The following is a 19,894-nucleotide window of genomic DNA, read 5'->3' on the forward strand; positions in this document are numbered from 1 at the left end:
GCTATCTATTCCATAAAGGAGCTCAATTGCTTTTTACATTTATCCTGAATGAAGGACAGGTGTTACACCCCCTAGCATCAATAAGGTTTTGTCCAGTCCTACAGCATAACAGAAAAAGTAAGCTGGCATCCAAAAGTAGGGTTTAGGGATGGCTCTTCATGATTCAAACTTCTTGTGTAAAACTTGCTGTCTGGAAGCAGATGAAGACTAGCCAATCACTGAGGAAGTTGATGGTCTCTTCTGAGATAACCTCAGCTTCTTCCTGGGTGAGTACTCAGAAGACCATTGCTCAGGGTAGGTGGGTATCTTGTGCCTACGATGATGGTGGCAAACCAACTGCCAGCCCATGCCAAGGCTCTTAAGCCTTGACTGAACACTGATAACTATGTATCTTGCAATTAGTCTGACTCACCTGTGTGTTTTCATAGACACTAAGGTCAGAAGGGACCATTATGATAATCTAGTCCGACCTCCTGCACAACACAGGTGTCATAAATATAAAGGGAAGGGTAATCACCTTTAAAATCCCTCCTGGCCAGAGGAAAAATCCTTTCACTTTGTAAAGGGTTAAGAAGCTAAAGATAACCTCGCTGGCACCTGACCATAATGATCAATGAGGAGACAAGATACTTTCAAAAGCTGGGAGGAGGGAGAAAAACAAAGGGTCTAGGTCTGTCTGTGTGATGCTTTTGCCGGGGACAGAACAGGAATGGAGTCTTAGAATTTAGTAAGTAATCTAGCTAGATATGTGTTAGACTATGATTTCTTTAAATGGCTGAGAAAATAGCTGTGCTGAATAGAATGAATATTCCCGTCTGTGTGTCTTTTTTGTAACTTAAGATTTGGCCTAGAGGGATTCTCTGTGTTTTGAATCTAATTACCCTGTAAGGTATTTACCATCCTGATTTTACAGAGGTGATTCTTTTGACTGTTTCTTCTATTAAAATGTTTTTTTTCAAGAACTGAATGCTTTTTTCATTGTTCTAAGATCCAAGGGTTTGGGTGTGTGGTCACCTATGCACATTGGTGAGGATTTTTACCAAACCTTCCCCAGGAAGTGGGGTGCAAGGGTTGGGAGGATTTTGGGGGGAAAGACATTTCCAAACAACATTTTCTCAGGAACCCAGATAAAGTTTGGTGGTGGCAGTGGAAGTCCAAGGGCAAAGGGTAAAATAGTTTGTACCTTGGGGAAGTTTAACTTAAGCTGGTAAAAGTAAGCTTAGGAGGTTTTCATGCAGGTCCTCACATTTGTACCCTAGAGTTCAAAGTGGGGAAGGAACCTTGACAACAGGCCACAGAATCTCACCCACCCACTCCTGCAAAGAGCCTCTCACCTATGTCTGAGCTATTGAAGTCCTCAAATCATGGTTTAAAGACTTCAAGGAGCAGAGAATCCTCCAGCAAGTGACCCGTGCCCCATGCTACAGAGGAAGGCGAAAAACCTCCAGGGCCTCTTCCAATCTGCCCTGGAGGTAAATTCCTTCCTGACCCCAGATATGGTGATCAGCTAAACCCTGAGCATATGGGCAAGATTCACCAGCCAGATACCCAGGAAAGAATTTTCTGTAATAACTCAGATCCCACCCCATCTAACATCCCATCACAGGCCATTGGGCCTATTTACCATGAATATTTAAAGATCAACTTATTACCAAAATCATGTTATCCCATCATACCATCTCCTCCATAAACTTATAGAGTTTAATCTTAAAGCCAGACAGGTCTTTTGCCCTCACTGCTTCCCTTGGAAGGCTATTCCAAAAGTTCACTCCTCTGATGGTTAGAAACCTTCGTCTAATTTCAAGTCTAAACTTCCCAATGACCAGTTTATATCGTGTTAATATTGGTAAAATAGATATGTTTATAAGAATGTGGTTAGTTGTCATAACCATACAGCTAAGGGTAGCCTAGAATTCCTCCTTACCTGTAAGGGGTTAAGAAGCTCAAATAACCTGGTTGGCGCCTGACCAAAAAGACCAATGGGGAAAAAAGATACATTCAAATCTGGGGTCGGGGGAGGCTTTGTTTGTGCTCTTTGTTTTGTGGTTTTTCTCTTGGGACTGAGACGGCCAGGCAGAAATCCATCTCCTCCAAACAATCCTGAGCGAGTCCCTAATATTACAAAAATAGTAAGTAAAGCCAGGCAAGGTGTGTGAGGATATCTTTTGGTGTAGCTTGTGAATTTTCCCTTTGCTATAGAGAGGTTTATTCCTGTTTTTTGTAACTTTCAAACTAAGCCTAGAGGGAGTTCCTCTGTGTTTTCTGAATCTTTTGTTACCCTGTAAAATTTATCTTCCATCCTGATTTTACAGAGGTGATTCTTTTACCTTTTCTTTAAATAAAATTCTTCTTTTAAGAGCCTGATTGATTTTCAGGGTCCTCAAGACCCAGGGGTTTGGGTCTGTGATCACTTGTAACCAATTGGTTAGGATATTATTCTCAAGCCTCCATAGGAAAGGGGGTGTAAGGGCTTGGGGGGGGGGATATTTTGGGGGAATAGGAACTCCAAGTGGTCCTTTCCCTGAGCCTTTGTCTAAAGCACTTGGTGGTGGTAGCATACCATGCATCCAAGGACAAAGAGATTTGTGCCTTTGGGGAAGTTTTAACCTAAGCTGGAGGAATAAGCTTAGGGGATCTTTCATGCAGGTCCCCACATCTGTACTCCAGATTTCAGAGTGGGGAGAGAACCCTGACATTAGTGTTTAGACTTTATGAAATACTTATAAATAGCTGAATGCATTAATCTCCCTTATAATATCTGTATCCCATGTTTTAAGGTAATATTGAAGTGTTTGCTCTGAAACTGTAAACCACCAGTCAGGAGAGCAGCATCACCAAGTGTGAAATATTAGATTGCCACAGGAATTATCTCCTGTCCAACAAAAGAAGGTCCATAGACACTAGACTAATCATTGTGGAACATCAGAGGACAAAAGATCTTGTTGATAGCTTCCCATCTCCACACACACAGACACACACAAAGAGGAGACATACTTGTGGACTCAACTCATCAGCATGAACAGGCAACTAAAATGATTAGGGGGCTGGGGCACATGACTTACAAGGAGAGGCTGAGGGAACTGGGGTTATTTAGTCTACAGAAGAGAAGAGTGAGGGGGCAGCCTTCAATTACCTAAAGGAGGGTTCCAAAGAGGATGGAGCTAGGCTGTTCTCAGTGGTGGCAGATGACAGAACAAGAAGCAATGGTCTCAAGTTGCAGTGGGGGCGGTCTAGGTTGGATGTTAGGAAACACTATTTCCGTAGGAGGGTGGTGAAGCACTGGAATGGGTTACCTAGGGAGGTGGTGGAATCTCTATCATTAGAGGTTTTTAAGACCTGGCTTACCAAAGCCTTGTCTGGAATGATTAAATTGGTCCATTAAATTAAATGATGGTCCTGCTTTGAGCAGGGGGTTGGACGAGATGACCTCCTGAGGTCTCTTCCAACCCTAATCTATGATTCTAACTCTATGGGAAGGTAATAAAAATCCCTAACAAGGAGAAACTGTAACTCTATGCTTCTTAGAGTTTGGAAGGGCAAGATTTCTAAGCATAACCAAGGAATCCCCCAGCTGCTTAGCCTGGGTTAGCCTTAGATGATGTATAGATGTTGGAATTATTAATATTTCCAATTACTAATATTAATATGTGCAACCAAACACTAATTTAACCATAAATTCCTTTGTTAAATCTAAAGGCCAAATGGTACTTATACAATTGCTCCAAACATGTCTTAAAAGACTAAATAATAAACAATTTATTACATCCAAACAGTAGCAAAACATTTATAAGCATTTGATTAAGATATTTACAAACAAGCTATACCGAGGGGTGTTTAGAACCATATTTGTCGGCTCCAACTTGGTCAGGCAGGTATTAGCAATAAACCCTTTAAGAGTTTTTCATACCATTTAACAAACAGTTGATGATGCCAATTATTGACTTCAGCTAAAAACCAATTGGAAACAATTCATCCTTACTTCCAATCTTAATCCAGATAAGATTTAACCTCCTTTTTTTCCAAGGCCTTTCCTCCCCTCCTTCCTGCTGTCCAACAGTTTTCCCATTGCCCCTGGGTTCACATAGGCTTCACCAGTGGTGTGTGGGTTGGGGAAGGGTTGTGCTGACTCATTTTAAGACAGATTGGTCAAAGGCCTTCTTTTTAGAAATTTCTCCTTATCTTGTTAGTTATTCTTTGAACAAGACATCCTCCCTACTTTATTCCTTCTGGCCTTTTGACTTATTATTTTCAAGATCTTCCTTCTACTTGCTTGTCAGGGCCTTTCTTTACAGCACATATGTTTCCTTCACCAAACTTAAGATCATTTTAATTTTTTATTTTATATTTATCATACAATAGAGCTTGCATATTATAGCAGCTTCTATGACCTCCTGGAACTTAAAACTATAACTCATTTGTGTATGTATGCTCACCTACTTTAACTTTGCAAATAACTCATTCCTTTTTCTTAGTTAACCTTTAATTGTTGTCTTCGGTGTAAGATCTAAAGTGCAATTGACCTGGGGTAAGTGACTGGTCCTTGGGACTGGGAGTAACCTCAATATTGTTATGATTTATTTATTTTATTTTTTGGTGTAAGGAACCATCTATCACAAAGGCAAGCTTGCCTAAGTGGCAAGATAGACCATGATACCCAAGGGGCCTGTCTGTGACTCCATGGTTAGGCTGTTGTGATGCTTGAGGAGTTTACACTTGAAACTTGGTTGGTGAAATCTAAATATAGAATTCACAACCGATTTGGGGTTTGTGCCCTGATTCTTAACTGTGTGCCCTGAGGTTGGTATGCATCCTCTTGAGCCACTGCAGGACAGCTTGATGCTCACATTTCTCTCCATATCTAAAGAGCTTAAGATTTGCTGAGGTGTAGCTGACCAGTGAGAAAAGTGTGGCCCTGGCATCCTTTAAAGATTGTAGTGCTTCATCCATGAGTGTATCGAACAGTTCTGTGCCCTTGAAGAGCAAGTCCTCAGTCATGCTCTGCACCACTCTCAGAATGTCAGAGGCCTGTAACCATAATGCTCTATGTATAGTCCCGGTGGTGGCCATTAATCTAGCCTCAGTGTCTGAGTTATCCATGACTGCCCATAAAGATGTTTTTGCCACTAGCTGGCCTTCTGCGATGATGGCTTTCAACTCTTCTCTAGAGTCTTGTGGGAATTTAGCATGAGCAAAGCCTAATCAGTTATACGTAGCTGAAGTGATGCTGACAAATAGACCTTTCTTCCAAAGATATCTAATTTCTTTGGGTCCTTGTCCTTCAGAGTGCTCTTGGCTTGTTTGGTCTTCTCATGGACAAATCCAGTGCTGAGTGGGTGTAAAATTGTTCAAACCTTTTCACAGTTACTTGAGATTTCTTTTCTGCTCTCTTCACAGTCAGTGTAACTAGTGTCTGCCATAGGGTCTTGGCTGGTTCTAAAATACCTTCCTTAATGGGCCACGCTATTCTGGCAGGAGCAGAAGAATGCAAAATATATGTTAAAAGTCTGTTTCTTCAATCACTGAGATCTCTGTTTCAACAGTCATAGGGGGCTGGCACAGTAGCTGAAAAGATGACTCCATCAAGAGAGGACAATGAAGCATGTTGTTCAGGCGGCTCTAGTGGTTGCTCTTCCTCTGCCAGCTGCTCTCGTTCTTCCATGTCAGCAAATAGGGGCCTGGCAAACAGGAACCATGACCTTCTATGTTCTCTCAAATGGCATGAGGGAGACCATCTCCAGGATGGAGGTCCCCAGTAAGTCCAAGGCGGAGCATTTTATGGATATGGGTGGTTCTGATAAGGTTGACCAGCCCATTGCCATGCCTGAGGCAGATAAGTGGGTCTCTAAAATGACTCTTTGGTCTGTAGAGAGAGGCCTCACCCTGATCTGTGTGACTGGAAAGGAGAAAGTTTCCTGCTGGATGGAGAGGAAAAGGTGTGTCCTAATGATGGAGATGAGGAGTAAACTTCATCCAAAGATGGCACCAATCTTATGGTGCCAAGATTGCCTCACAGATCAGAGTTGTGTATTGGTGCCAATTGTAGTGATATTGGTACTAAGGGTGGTGCCAGAGACATAGTTGTTACTTCCAACATTAAATTGTCCAGTACCATTAAGTCTTCCTTAAATGGTCCTGATGTTGATGTTAGTGCTAATGGTCACCTGCATCATCAAGTGTGGATACCAAATGTGACTTGTGCCTCCTCTGGAATGAGCCAGAGACTGTGCAGACATCAATTGCTCCTGTTAGATAAACAGGCTTCATGTTTGTTACCTAGAGGAGAGCAAGGTTTTGAGCCTTTCCTTGTGAGAAGATGGGGAATGGTGGTGGTAGCCGTGTCTATCCCAGTGTTTGGGTCTCCCCTGCCTCTGAGGAGGTGGTGCCAGTGTGATGGTCAGTACCAGATGGTCTTCAGTGGTGCTGGATCTTTGTCTGTTGGTGCCAAGGATTTTTTGTCAATACTAACCTTTGGTGTTGTATGCCAGCTGGTAGAGACACTGGTTGACTGGGACTTGGAACAGACCAGACTGGGGCATTCCCTGGGATGAGCCAGATGAATGAGCAGCTGTGTCACCCCTGCCCAGCAACCCCTGAGTGCCTGACAATGCTTTGGTTGAAGCACCTCCCACCTGGACTGCTCACAAACATACTTCCAGCATGCAAGCCACACCCTCTGTGTGTGTAACTGCTAGTCACACTTGGATTACACTCTGGCTCTCACCAGCCTTGGTTATACTTCAGGGTGACCCCAACACATTCCCAGTCTTAGATTCCCCCCTGCCCCAAATGATTTTCCTGTAGGGCCTAACCCTCTCCTGGACAATTTAAGTTCATATAAAGTCTGTTGTTTCTTTAATAGAAAAAATATGAACACAACTTGCCATCCCAAATGAAGTTTCACAAACATTTCAGTTTAAAGACACGGGATTAGATAAAACAAGTTCATTAACTGCAAAGAGATTAAGTGAGTACAAGTAAGGAGACATAAAAGTCAGAAATGGCTACCAGAAATATAAAATGCAAGTGGTGCCTAATTTAACAAACTATGTTAAATTCAGAGCAAAGTTTTCTCAACATATGCTCTCAGCAGTCTTACTGACCAAACTTCTTCGGTCAGGACCCCTTCTCCCAAAATCCAATGAATGCTTCCTTTGTTGCTTCAGAGGTCATGAATGTGATGGGTAGGCAGAGAGAGGGTGGGTCCCTTGGGGTGTTAGTCCTTTCTTTTTATAGTTTCCATCCCCCTCTTGAAAAACACTTCCAGCTAAGTACCAGGAGACAAAAGTCTATGAGGAAGGATGTTCCCAGCTGCTTTTTTCTCTATTGTTTGAGCTTCCTTTATTTCCCTTCCTGCTTGGTGCCTGTTTACTGCTTTAAATGCAAATTAAGCAGTGGTCTGGTCACATGCCTTGCTGAGTCATAGCAGCCATTATTTACAGTCTGGCTAAAACGTTTAAAGGAAGGCTAAGCTCTTCAGTGGTCCATTGTCTTTGTTGATGAGTAATTAGCACTGTCTAGCTTCTTCAGTGTTGTATCTAAAAGGCTAGCTGTGGGTGTTACCTAGAGTAAGCCCATTTGAAATACAGATACATAGTCAATATCCATAACTTCAAATATAAAAATAACACATGCACGCATAGGATAATCATATTTGGCAAATCATAACTTTTCCAATGACTGCTCACATGACCCATCTTGTACAAAATGCATCATAATTATGTCATAATCATATCAATATGATGAATATGCAGTGCAGTGTGACAAGCACCATACCGTGGAATCTTATAACTTCACATACAACATTACCACACATACTTTACCAGTACAATAATGAGCAGCAAACTGAGGTATTTTTTCAAATACCTCACAAGACATACTTTGTACAAAGATAACATGTAGCATGTGGAGATGGGTACATTCTGTGTCAGAGACTCATATTGGAAGTGGATTTTCAGGATGTGATGTCCATCTTATGAATTGTTCAAGGGCATATAACTTCTCCTGAGTGTCCCCAGATTTTCTCACACTTGTTATAAAGGAATGACATACCAAGCAGTGGTCTGGTCCATTGCTCTCACCAAAGCAAAATAGATAGCAGCTGTGGCTGTTGGTGAGTGGAGTGAGCCTGTTGCAGGCCAGACATAGTTTGAATCTAGAAAGCTTTGAAGATGTGCTTTTTTAGCCTTGAAAAATGGTATGGGGCATCAAGGAGAAAAACAAATTAAATCTTTTTTTTTAAAGGCAGAAATAAAAATAAATGGTGTGTGTGGGGGGGTGGAATTAATACTACTTAACTAGCTAGTCACTAGAAGCAGATTCCATTAAGGGGTAACAGGCAGACACTGTTTAATCCATCTAGTTGCCATGGGCAGTAAGAGGGAACTGAGGAACAGTTGCAGCTGCTTTGCCCTCTATGACTTTTGGTGCGGGTTGGGCTAATAATGGCATGCACAGTACCGGCACAGCCAATGGACACTGCTGTTCAGAGATCCTGATCTCCTACATGTGGGTCCTACGTACACTGATCATGGGATCTACACAGGCTCATACTCCAAAAAGAACATACAGATATCCGAGACATCAGTGGGCATGGAACTTGAGACCTTTAGATCCAAAATCACAAATCAGCATCAAGTGAGTTAAGGAAAGGTCCCTGTGATAAGGTGTTCACCCCACACTCAACCCTAAAGTCTTAATGGAGGCCAGGTGGGCCAATTAACCTGTTGGGCTGCAAGCTGGGGGAATTAAGGCTGAGAGAAAGGACCTAATTAGGGGAAGCTCACATGTGTGGGAACAGGAAGTCTTCTATAAAGCCTGGGAGTTGAGCATAGAAGAGAAAGTTGTGGGGAAGTACTTTGCAGTCACTTTCTAGGAAAAGGGTGGTGTGTTTGGGATTATAGACGCAAGCAGCCTATAGTTACTGTGTGAAAGGAGGAAGTTCTGTGGTTGGTTAACTCAGAGAATTAGAAGGTAAAGAAAGCCTCAGGGAAAAGTCAGTAAGGTATGGGATGGAACAGATCTTGGTTACTGCCTAGAGGGTCCCTCAGCTGGAACCTGGAATAGAGGGTGGGCCTGGGTTCCTTTAGTCTACCAGCTACTGGGGAAGTGCCCCTATAGGGACAGTGAATGGAATGGCTGCTTAAGACTGTTAGTAAGAAAAGACTTTGATACCGCAGAAGGGGGAAACATGCATAGTGACCTGACTGGAGGGCCAAATCACAATGAGGGAGCACCGTAAGTTGCAGAGAATGAGAGAGCAGTAGCTGTGCATACAGTGAGCAGCTGAAGGGGGCTCCTGTCTTGGACAGAGCTAATCCTCAGAGCAGCCAAGAGGAGGTGCTACCTGTGGTGAGTGGACAGTCCTTGAAGCACTTGCAATAATCCTAGTTTAGCTGATATAAAACCACGCTTATGTTTTATGGAAAACAACCAGTTAATCAAAGACTGTAAAATAAATTGTAATGCTTCATACTGAGATATAAAGCTACTTTCAAAATAACCCTTCACCTACTGGGTTGGGTTTTTTACAGATGAAGTTTAAAATCTTGCATCCTGAGCTGAGCCAGGTTCTCTCATTTCTTTGGGTGAACCTTTCTTTGTTACCTTTCTCTTAGCTCTCCCCTTTGTCTCTCTTTCTAGCCCCTAAACCCAGTCATCCATGCCATGGTAAAAGGGTCCTGGCCCACCCATTTTGGTGATTTATTCCAGCTAGTTTGTCTGTCTGTCCAATTCAAGATTAAGAATATTTCCTATCTTTTGCAACCAGACAATCATTAAGACTATCTCCAGTCATGCTGAGTTAATATTGATTGACTCCAAGGGAGAAGCCATATTGAAAAAGGGATGTGAATAAAGAGAGGATTGTGTTACAATTATCAATATGGATTATTATAATACTGTTTAGTATGTATTTTGCATGTTATATGTTCAAAGCACGGTGTAGACATTAAAGGCAAAATTATGCTTGGCCACACATTATGCAAAAGGAGGATGAGGAGAGGGAACAAGGAATTTCCTTCTCTAAAACCATCAAGCAAAAGTCAGGCAAAATGGCAGCCCTTCTATAGGAGGTGGCCATACTGGTCAACAGAGCTGGGTAAGCGCAAATGGTGGTAGACATTGCAGACGCTTCCAAGGTCATGGCTCAGTGATTACACTCCCTTCTGTGCTCCAGAGCTCTTGAAAAGCCTTCAGGCACAATGTTTGAGTTCCCACTGAGTTGGTGCAACTCTCTAGCTCTCCCCACAGTACAGTGCTGAGCTGCAAACACATGACCAAGCCCTAAACAGGCGCATTCACTAGCTAAAAGGGGGCTAGACCCCTTAGAATCTATTTATTCTTTTAAGTCCTTTTAGGCACTTAACAGGCAGAAACCTTGAATCTGTGGTTCCCTCGCTGTGTGCAGCTTTTTCAATAGGTCTTTGTAGCTTAGGAAATTTGTCTTACCCATAAATGGCAGAATACAGTTTACAATAAACAGTCATCTCTCTTGTGTGGGAGCAGTGCCAGAATTTGAGCAGTTAATTTTATGCACATTTACAGTACACAGCAAAAAAAAACCATTACTACGTTACAAATAGATTAGTTTTGTTTAGTCTTAATACAATTATAAAACAGTGGCATATGTTAGAGTAATCAAAATTTAATTAAACTTCTGAATAAAATAACACTAAATGTATCTGACAGAGACTTCACAGTTATGCCACTCCTAAGTGAGAAGTAGACATTTGCCTCTGTTGAAAAGGTTGCTAGATAAAGGTATCTGCTTACTCACCACAGTTCCTGAAAGAAAATAAGAATATTGCTAAACATGGTCTTTTGTTTACAGGTGTCTAACACTTTAATGAAGTTCTGATGTTAATGTATTGTGCTTTTCCTTACTCAAATGTCTATTGCGCAAGGCATTTGTGTGCATAAGTCACAGTGGTGTTAAGTCCAATTCAACTACTATTGACTTCAGTGGGGCAGGACTGGGCCTGGAGGGAGTAGACCTGTTAAAGCATTCACACATAATGAATGGGTGGGTGGGTGGGGGGGCAAAAGGGGAAATAGATCCTTTAGGGTCTAAGCCGAATACATCATCTGTCTTCCTACGCATGTAAAGTCCAGAAGAATGCAGATGCTGTCTTTGCAGTAAAGCAATCTGGTAAGCAGAAGGCCTAGTCTGTCATAGTCTCCTGTAACTACACTATCCTACGACACCTCTCACAAAAGGGAATTAGTATGCACTCTTTTCAATGGATACTGTTACATTCCCTATCTCCCCACCAAATAAACAGCTTTGCAATAACGAGAAACACTTTGGAGAAGTGTTTTTGTCAGTTAACTCTTTGGGTATGTCTACAGTGCCACTGGGAGGTGTGAATGCAGCACATGTAGGCATACCTGAGCAAGATTCAGGGTTCTGGGGAGGATTGTATTCAGGCAGCACTGCCACTGCACTGCCAGAGCTACACTACTTTTAGAATGCTAAACTCCGGTATGCCTATATGTGCTGCATTCATGCCTCCTGCCAAGACTGTCAGTGATGACTTGTCACTGGGCTGCATTGGCACTGAAAGTTACTACCCCTGCTAGGGCTGCAGCAAATGCCAGATGTGAGGAGGACTGATGATGATTGTCCTGGCATAAGGCCTCACCTTCAAAACAATTTTCCTGTGAGCAGAGATGTGGCTCTCCTTCTTTGAAGAATATTGTGAATAGCCTTTTACTATCCTTACGTTGTCAGGGGGGTTCTCCTCTAATCACTGTTGTGTGTAGGGATAATCCTTAGGCCATGTGATGTCTCCTTCCTTCATGGGTATGACTACGCTGCACTGAATCTCAGAGCCCAGGTCAGCTGACTCTATAAAATTACAGTGTAGACATCTGGGCTTGGGCTGGTGCCTGGACTTGGAGAACCCATGAAGGGTGAGGGTCTAATGCTCAGAGCAAGTGACAAAACTTTCGTGTGAAATTAAAAACAAAAAACAAAACAAAAAAAAAATGTTTCCTGTGTATGTTAGGAAACATTTTATATTTGATATTCTTCCACTGTGTAGCAGCTACTTAGCATTCATTGTAAAAAGCAGAAAGATCAACCCTTCAGAAGTTTTAAAATCTAACATTATGTGGAAAAATATCCTTTTTCAGCCTTGGTGTTCTTCTAGGGTATTGTGATGGAGTGCCCTCCCCATACTAGCCCTGCTAAGAGATGAATTACGCCAGGTGGACCCATTCAACCAATTAAGATGCAAACAGAGGAGATTTAAGCTGAGTGGAGGGCACTGCTTAGAAGGAGTCTCGCCTGGGAGGGACAGATGGTGCTTTTGAAAAGCCAGAAGTCTGGAAACAGTGGATGAAGGAAACCTGCAGCCTCTCTCTGAGTTAAGGGAAAAGGAAGGGTAGATAGGAATCCAGAAGGAAGGGTTTACCTAGCATGCCTAAAGTGGAGTGGGGTGTCTGGCTAGGAAGACTGATGAAGAAGGAGCTTAAGGAAGCACAACAGAAAGTAGTCCAGGGAAGAGAACAGTAAGATTGGTGAAGTCCTAGACCTTAAATACTTGTTATAGGCCTTCGACTGGAACCCAGATTAGAGAGTGGGCTTGGGTTCTAGAGTGGTTTTGGTAGGGGCAATGAATAGGAAGACTGAGGGAGGGACATAATCAGGGCAGTGGGCATGAGGACTGCCTGATGTATTGGTACAGAAGGACTTTGAAAGACTCCCCCTATTTGCATCTTAATTGGTTGGGCCCACCTGGCCTAATTCAGATCTTTCAGAGCCAGTGTGAGGAGTACATCCCATCTCTGGGATTAAATGTTAAATAGGGTATCAAACATGCTGAAAATCCTATGCTTTAGGACAGTTGAGAAATGCAAAAAAAAAATTTTAAAAAGCTCTCAGCAGTGAAGAGCCTATGAAATATTATAAGCTATACTGAAAGTCTTACAGGAAGCAAAATAACTTGCTGGGACATGGTCTACTACAGGGATTGGCAACGTTTGGCATGCAGCCCGCCAGGGTAAGCCCCGTGGCAGGCTGGGCCAGTTTGTTTACCTGCCGCGTCCGCAGGTTCAGCCGATCACAGCTCCCACTGGCTGCGGTTCGCCGCTCCAGGCCAATGGGGGCTGCAGGAGGCGACATAGGCTGAGGGATGTGCTGGCCACTGCTTCCCACAGCCCCCATTGGCCTGGAGCAGCGAACCGAAGCCAGTGGGAACTGCGATCGGCCAAACCTGCAGACGCGGCAGGTAAACAAACTGGCCCAGCCTGCCACGGGGCTTACCCTGGCAGGCCGCATGCCAAATGTTGCCAATCCCTGGTTTGCTATCTTACGTGACTCAATGAATATTCATTAGTAATTTACAGGCTTCTATTATTTCACTCTTTCCCTAGCTATTTTACTTTCCACATAAAACCAAAGGAAAATCAAGATCACTGGCAGTTATGTTTGATTAGAAACTTATGAAAGAAGTAAGACCAGTAAAGCAGGTACAGTATTGTCTCAGTTAATACATTTTCTTTACTGAAAAATATGGGCTGACACCTGACAAAATAAGCCTCTGTGGTTGTTTAGATTGCCATTTGTTCTGAATTTGATGTGGTGCTGGTAGGAGAGTTTTTTTACCATGATGAAAGTGATTTGAGGCCAGAAAAACATGATCATAAGACAACAATGTGTCTCTACTGTGATGACATGTTTATGGGATGCCATCATTCTGTGTAGTGGTGTGATGACACTTTATGGAATGTCACCTGTTGTAATAACAATGTGAAGATGTTGTACCAGAATGTCATGAGAGAAATAAACCTTCAAAAGATGGCAAACCTACTCTGTATGGGGAGATTTTGGCAAACCAGTAAAGTGCCTGAAACCACTATTGCTCATTGCTAAAAGCAGCCAAGTCAGCAGGCCGTAAAGTGGCCATACAGCAGCCTCAGCTTGACCAAGGCAGGAGGGGAGGGGAGGGGAGGGAAGGCGGTTTTGGGTGCTACAGAAAGGACAGCTTGACCGCGCATCCTTCCTGATAAGAATTGTGTTGAAGTTGCTGATATATGCATTTTAGAAGAGCAGGGTGTGCCCTCAGGAATGTCTGTTAGGGCCTCAAGGCTGCAATCTCTAGGAAAAACCTACACCTGGTTAATAATCAGAAGGAAACCTCTTGCTTAACCATTGAAGCTGCTTGCTTAACAAGTTTTCTTTAAGGGACATGTCATTGTATTACTAATGTATAAATTAGGGGGAAAAGTTTGAGGTAGTGGGACTCTTCGGGACTGGACTCTAACTCTGGATGCATCTTGTGTTCCCCATCGGCAGATGGGCTGCCACTGTGCAACTTGAGAGCCACCCTCAGCTTCGGTAACTATCAAGGGTTGGGGGTGTTTTACTAACCTGTTGCGGACATGTGTAAGTGCTTGAGACTAAGTAAAGTTTAGTTTTAAGTGAAAGCGCTCTTGTGTTGTCGTGTTTGTACCAGCCATCTATCAGTTGGATGGCCATGTCTCCCCTGATTCATCTCCTGACACCACCTCTCACAGAGTAAAAGTTACCAAGAGCTTTGGGTTGAAAGAACCCCGGGTAACAACTCAACCCACTAAACTTTGACAAGTTTCTTGGACTAGTCAGCTAAAGAGACTGCTGTACTCTGGGCACAAAGTAGCCTGTCTCCAGAAACTGCCAAATAACAGATGAGGCATTCTATTACTTCTTCTTCAGATTCACTCAGTTCTGTCAGGATGCATGGAAGACAGCTCATGGGAATGACATCAGGGGTTTCCTATTCAGAGCATTTTCTAATGACCTATATAAAGTGTATTCTGTCTTGATTGGCTGAAAATCAGTATGCCTAGGAAGAGACTTATAGGAGCTGTGACCCAAAGATGTCTTTAAGTCTTCTGGATTGACAACTGTATTTCAGAGTTCAACCATATAGGGTATGTCTACACTGAGATAAAGGAGTTGTGGTATGGCTCTAGGCCATTAAAGAGCATATATAAATGACAAATTGGTGAAACAGTTGTGCTGTAACTTTCGATGTCTCAGAACCGTTTAAAGGGATCTGATCTTTTCCTTGTGCACAGAGAAATTACATAAATAGTTCCAAGTAGCATAAATGGGATGTAATGGGATAAATGTCACTAGCCTCTGTTTACCAAAAACTCGGAGTGAATGATGGGATGGATCACTGTGATTGCCTGTTCTGTTCATTGCCTCTGAAGCACCTGGCATGGGCCAGTTGGAAGACAGGATACTGGGCTAGATGGACCATTGATCTGACCCACTATGGCTGTTCTTATATTCTGAAACTAACCCTGCCACAACAGGGATAAAAATATAAACGTGTAAGTCTGGGGGAAACACAGTGCATCATCTCTGTCAGCCCTCAAAATTATGCCACAGTTGTAGACCAGTGTGGTTTATGTTTTACATCTGAAACATATAGAATTTCTTGGAACTAGAGGTGCAAGTCCCATCCAGGTGAATGCAGCTCTTAATCCTGTGCAGTACAGAAGTCAAGGCCCAGGCAGTGTACTGACTATGGGTCTTTTGAATTAAACCTTTGAAAACTGAAGTTGTGCGTGCACTCTATGGACATCAGATATTCATAACACTTTTTCATAAACAGGGCTGTTCCCTCCAATGGTGTAAACCAAAATTTCCTCATTCCCTCACTGCTCTGCAGTGTGCTAGCTATCTGCCACTCCCTCCCCGCCTCAAAAAAAAAAAAAAAAAAAGTGGTTACATGTAGAACTAGTGTGGCCACAACTATGGGCAGAAAAACAAACGTAAAAAGTCTTATGGGCCTTATGAAGGCACGGAGTCACCATGGCATAGGGAGGTCCTGACCATGTCTCCAACCTCCCTAAGCCAGCACTAGCCCAGCTCAGAAAGTGACAGGTGTGCCCCCTTGAACTAGGGGAAGGTGTTATGCCTGCTGAATGGGGAAAGGACCTATAGGGCAGCAATAAAGTGGGTCTCCTGTTTGGTAACTTGTTCCCAAACTGTTAAGGATTTTCTTAGCAAGACAAACGCCAGAACACCCATTGCTTAGATCCTATCCATCAAAGTGAAAGCTAGCTATGGTGATGGAGTATTGTAATAAATAGGCTGGGTGTGGCTACAGGAGAACAACACCCTGTTTTAGTCTGAGAGCCCAGAACCCCTACTAGAAGCAATCTTTTTCCCCCCCCATGGCAAAGAACTGCTGGAGATCACTCGAACTAAACAGGGACCCTCCACAATGAATTTCAGACACACTCGCTCACACTATGCCTATCTCTACACAGTGCTTGTGTGCATTGTCAAGGAGGGTGCATTAAGGAAGCAATGATGGAACAGATTGACAAGATAATGGGCATGTGAGGGATGGTTTGGGGAAATAGTTTAAAAAAAAAATGTAACCAACAAGATACCTTTTGTCATTCAACTTTTCTGTTGTTTTTATCTTTTGTATTTAAACTGCAAGGTTTTTGAAGCAGGCATCTTACCTTCCTATGCATTTTTTTTTTTTTTTTACAGTGTGGATACAGTGAAGCCTGAATTCTGACTGTGGTCTTTGGATGCTACTACTACACCAATGTCAAATAATGGAAAACCAGGAAGCGATACCGCATCCTATTCTAGTCTTGAGGAAGTAATAAAAATCTCCTTTACATCACTTAAGCAGCGTGAAGCACACTACATCATATTTGCCATAACAATATATTATTTGTTTTGGAAATGAGTTCTTGTAATATATACACACATGCAGTGATGAGCTGCCACAATCTTAACAAGGGGTTCCCTCCTCACCCCACAAGGGGGTTGTTGCCCACCCATGCCCCTGGGACTCCTGCCCCATCCACCCCCCTCCCCTGTCCCCTGACTGCCCCCAGAACCGGGCAGGAGGGTCTCGTGTGCCACCGTAGTGGGTGTCCACCCCACCCCTAAGAGCCAGAGGCACCTTCTGGGGGGGCAAGGTGGGGAGTCCCAGCGGTGCTTATCTGGGGCAGCTCCCAGGAAGCATCCAGGAGGTCCCTCTGGCTCCTAGGGGTGGGGGAGCGTAGCTAGGTGGTGAGCAGGGGGAGCGGCTGCTCCCCCCACTGATCACATCAAAAGTTGCGCCTTAGGCGCTGACTCCCTGGGTGCTCTTGGGCTGGAGCACCCACAGGGAAAATTTGGTGGGTGCAGAGCACCCACCGACAGCTCTGCACCCAGCCCCAGCTCGCCTCTGCCTCCTCCCCTGAACCCACCACCCCGGTCTGCTTCTTCGCACCCCCCCACTGCTTCCTGGGAATCAGCTGTTCGGCGGGAAGCCAGGGAGGACTGCGAAGCAGGCTGCGGCTTCCCGCTCAGGCCGAGGGTGGCGGATGTGAGCTGGGGCGGGGAGCGGTTCCCCTGCGCTCCCCCCCCCGGGTTACCTGCTACGGCACGGGCGGCCCTCCTCGTGCCCCCCGCCCCAGCTCACCTCCGCCTCCCTCGGCCTGAGCGGGAAGCCATGGCCTGCTTCTCAGCCCTCCCAGGCTTGCTGCGCGAACAGCTGATTCGCGGGAAGCCGGGGGGAGGGGGGGTGGAGAAGCAGAGCGGGGCGGCATGTTCAGGGGAGGAGGTGGAGGCAGAGCAGAAGTGAGCTGGGGCCGGGGGTGGGGCGGGGAGCTGCCGGTGGGTGCTCTGCACCCACCAAATTTTCCCCTTGGGTGCTCCAGGGCTGGAGCACCCGTGGAGTCAGCGCCTAAGGCTCCACTTTTGGCCAGTTAAATTTAGAAGCCCTTTTAGAACTGGTTGTCCCTTGCGGAACAACCGGTTCTAAAAGGGCTTCTAAATTTAACAGCCAGTTCTAGCGAACCGGAGCGAACCGGCTCTAGCTCACCACTGCATACATGTTATCATTACCATAAGGTTTGTGAAGTGCTGCGGCTGGAAAAAACCATACACAATGCTTTCATCCATAGTATTTGTACAAACTATGGGCCAAATCCTGCTAAACTTACTTATGTGAGTAAACCTTATTCACACAAGTAGAGTCCTCCTGCTGTCACCTGCACAAAACTGCAGGCTCAGGACTTCATACAATGTATATTCAAAACTTCCTTTGCCCACCAATCAGGTGCAACTACCTCTGAAGCGAAAACACTAACTACACAATACCACACTGAAAATTAAAAAGAGAAGACTACCATAGCCCTGTGAAACTGTAGGTAGAATTTCATTATCCATCTTGAATTTGGCCAGGGTACTAGGATAAGCATCTTTGCCCATGCAAAATGTGCCATAAACGGTCAGGGTTTAGGTTTTATTTCTCATCTGCTACAAAAACTCTCTCGTGCAAGACAGTCTGTAAAACAGACAACATTCAGTCGTCATCATTTTACACAGGATAGAGACTGATTCCTTGTAATATCCTTCCAGGCTTCAAGTGACACATTTGCTCTGCTTAATTTCATTTACTCATATTGTATCATATTCAAATTAATTGTAATTTACCCTTTATTATTAAATAATTGATGACTGGTCTTCACCTGCAATGAATGCTATTATTATCCATTAGAGGGAGCACAATGAAAAGCCTTAAATAAAAGGTTTAAAAAACAAAAACAAAAAACCTGAGAAAGTCTGGGGGTCTTGTGCAGGACAGACCAGAGTGATCAATGAGCCAAAAGTTCAAGAATGGCTTCCTTGTGGAGCTTCGATATCGATGAAAACTCCTTCAGGCAGGTGAATGTGGTGTGTTGCGGAAGTGATATGAGGGGATGGAAGGGCATTTCATTCTACAAGCTCAAATTGCAGAACGTTGTTCAAATTGTTCTTGAATTCTATAGCCAGTTGTCAGGACTATGAATCTTCTGAAAGTAAGGATTGGAAGAAAGCTTTTGTCACTAAAATAGATACATTTTACATTACTGTGATTATTACCATGATGTAACTGTTCTACACTTTAAAATATTTAAGAAGCAAAACCACTCACCCTGATTTCAGAAATTATGACCAAACCCCATTTGACATAATCAGTAATTCAAAGCAGAATAGTGGAGTCCAACACTATTCTAAGGGTGTAAGCTCTTTGGGGGTAGAAAGTGGTTTTTTTGTTTGTTTGTTTGTTTAATTTATTGATTTTGTTCCCTTGTACAGTGGTTGGCATAAGGTCCTGATCTATGACTGGGGTTCTTTGGCGCTGCCGCAATAATAATTGCACTAAAATAATTTGGCAGAGAGTGGGTAAAATGATTTAAAAAAAATCACTCCTCCTCAAATATGGAAATCTCTCTTTAGTTAGTCAGTCCTATTGAAGAAGATTTGAATATTTTGTTTTTGTTTGTAAATTTCAAAGAAGAACGTGTGGCCCTGTGACTGAAGGGCATATTCAACAAAATACATTTCTTAGTTTCTGATCCACAGAAACCTGCTCAAGGCTGCAAAAGCTCTGCAGAATCACCCGGGGCTGGACCTGGATATATGTTTTTGCTAAATTAGGATATATTAACTTGAGAGACTTACTGACTGATTTTTAATAGTTTTCTTTTAACCTTTAAATTAGGTTTTCCAGCCATTCTTGACTGTAATGAGGAGGATGAGCCAAGATCACATGAAGAAGCAATATGCAAACTATATGGGGCTCCTGTTGTGGAAGCACTGCAAACTTATTTAGCCAAGCATGATTCTGAAGCCTTTAAGGGGAGGACTTTAATTTTTTTTTCTTGGTTTAAGAATTGGCAAAGCAACCTAATTATTAAATTGCATGCAAACAACTTCTGTGTTTTTGTATTTACTAAGAGTTACATGAATGATAATGCAAAACAAATCTGTCATTAGTTGCTCTCTATTTGCATTTTGCCTGTTAATATGCTGCTGTTCACACTATGGCAGGGTATAATGAGCAATTCTACTTCTGAAATAAAAATTCTATATGTGAAATTACAAAGAAACCTCCTTTTGTTC

The 19,894-nt window shown here is 43.4% G+C and overlaps 1 long non-coding RNA gene across 1 annotated transcript; it reads left to right on the forward strand.

The window, feature by feature from the left end:
* Nucleotides 1–13,334: 13,334 nt before the first annotated feature.
* Nucleotides 13,335–19,692, forward strand: LOC141989321 (uncharacterized). Its single transcript, XR_012639964.1, has 3 exons — nucleotides 13,335–13,470; nucleotides 16,499–16,613; nucleotides 19,494–19,692. It is a non-coding gene; the product is annotated as an uncharacterized LOC141989321 (long non-coding RNA).
* Nucleotides 19,693–19,894: the final 202 nt, after the last annotated feature.

This window comes from Natator depressus, chromosome 6, assembly GCF_965152275.1.
Source record: "Natator depressus isolate rNatDep1 chromosome 6, rNatDep2.hap1, whole genome shotgun sequence".
NCBI classification, from domain to species: domain Eukaryota; kingdom Metazoa; phylum Chordata; order Testudines; family Cheloniidae; genus Natator; species Natator depressus.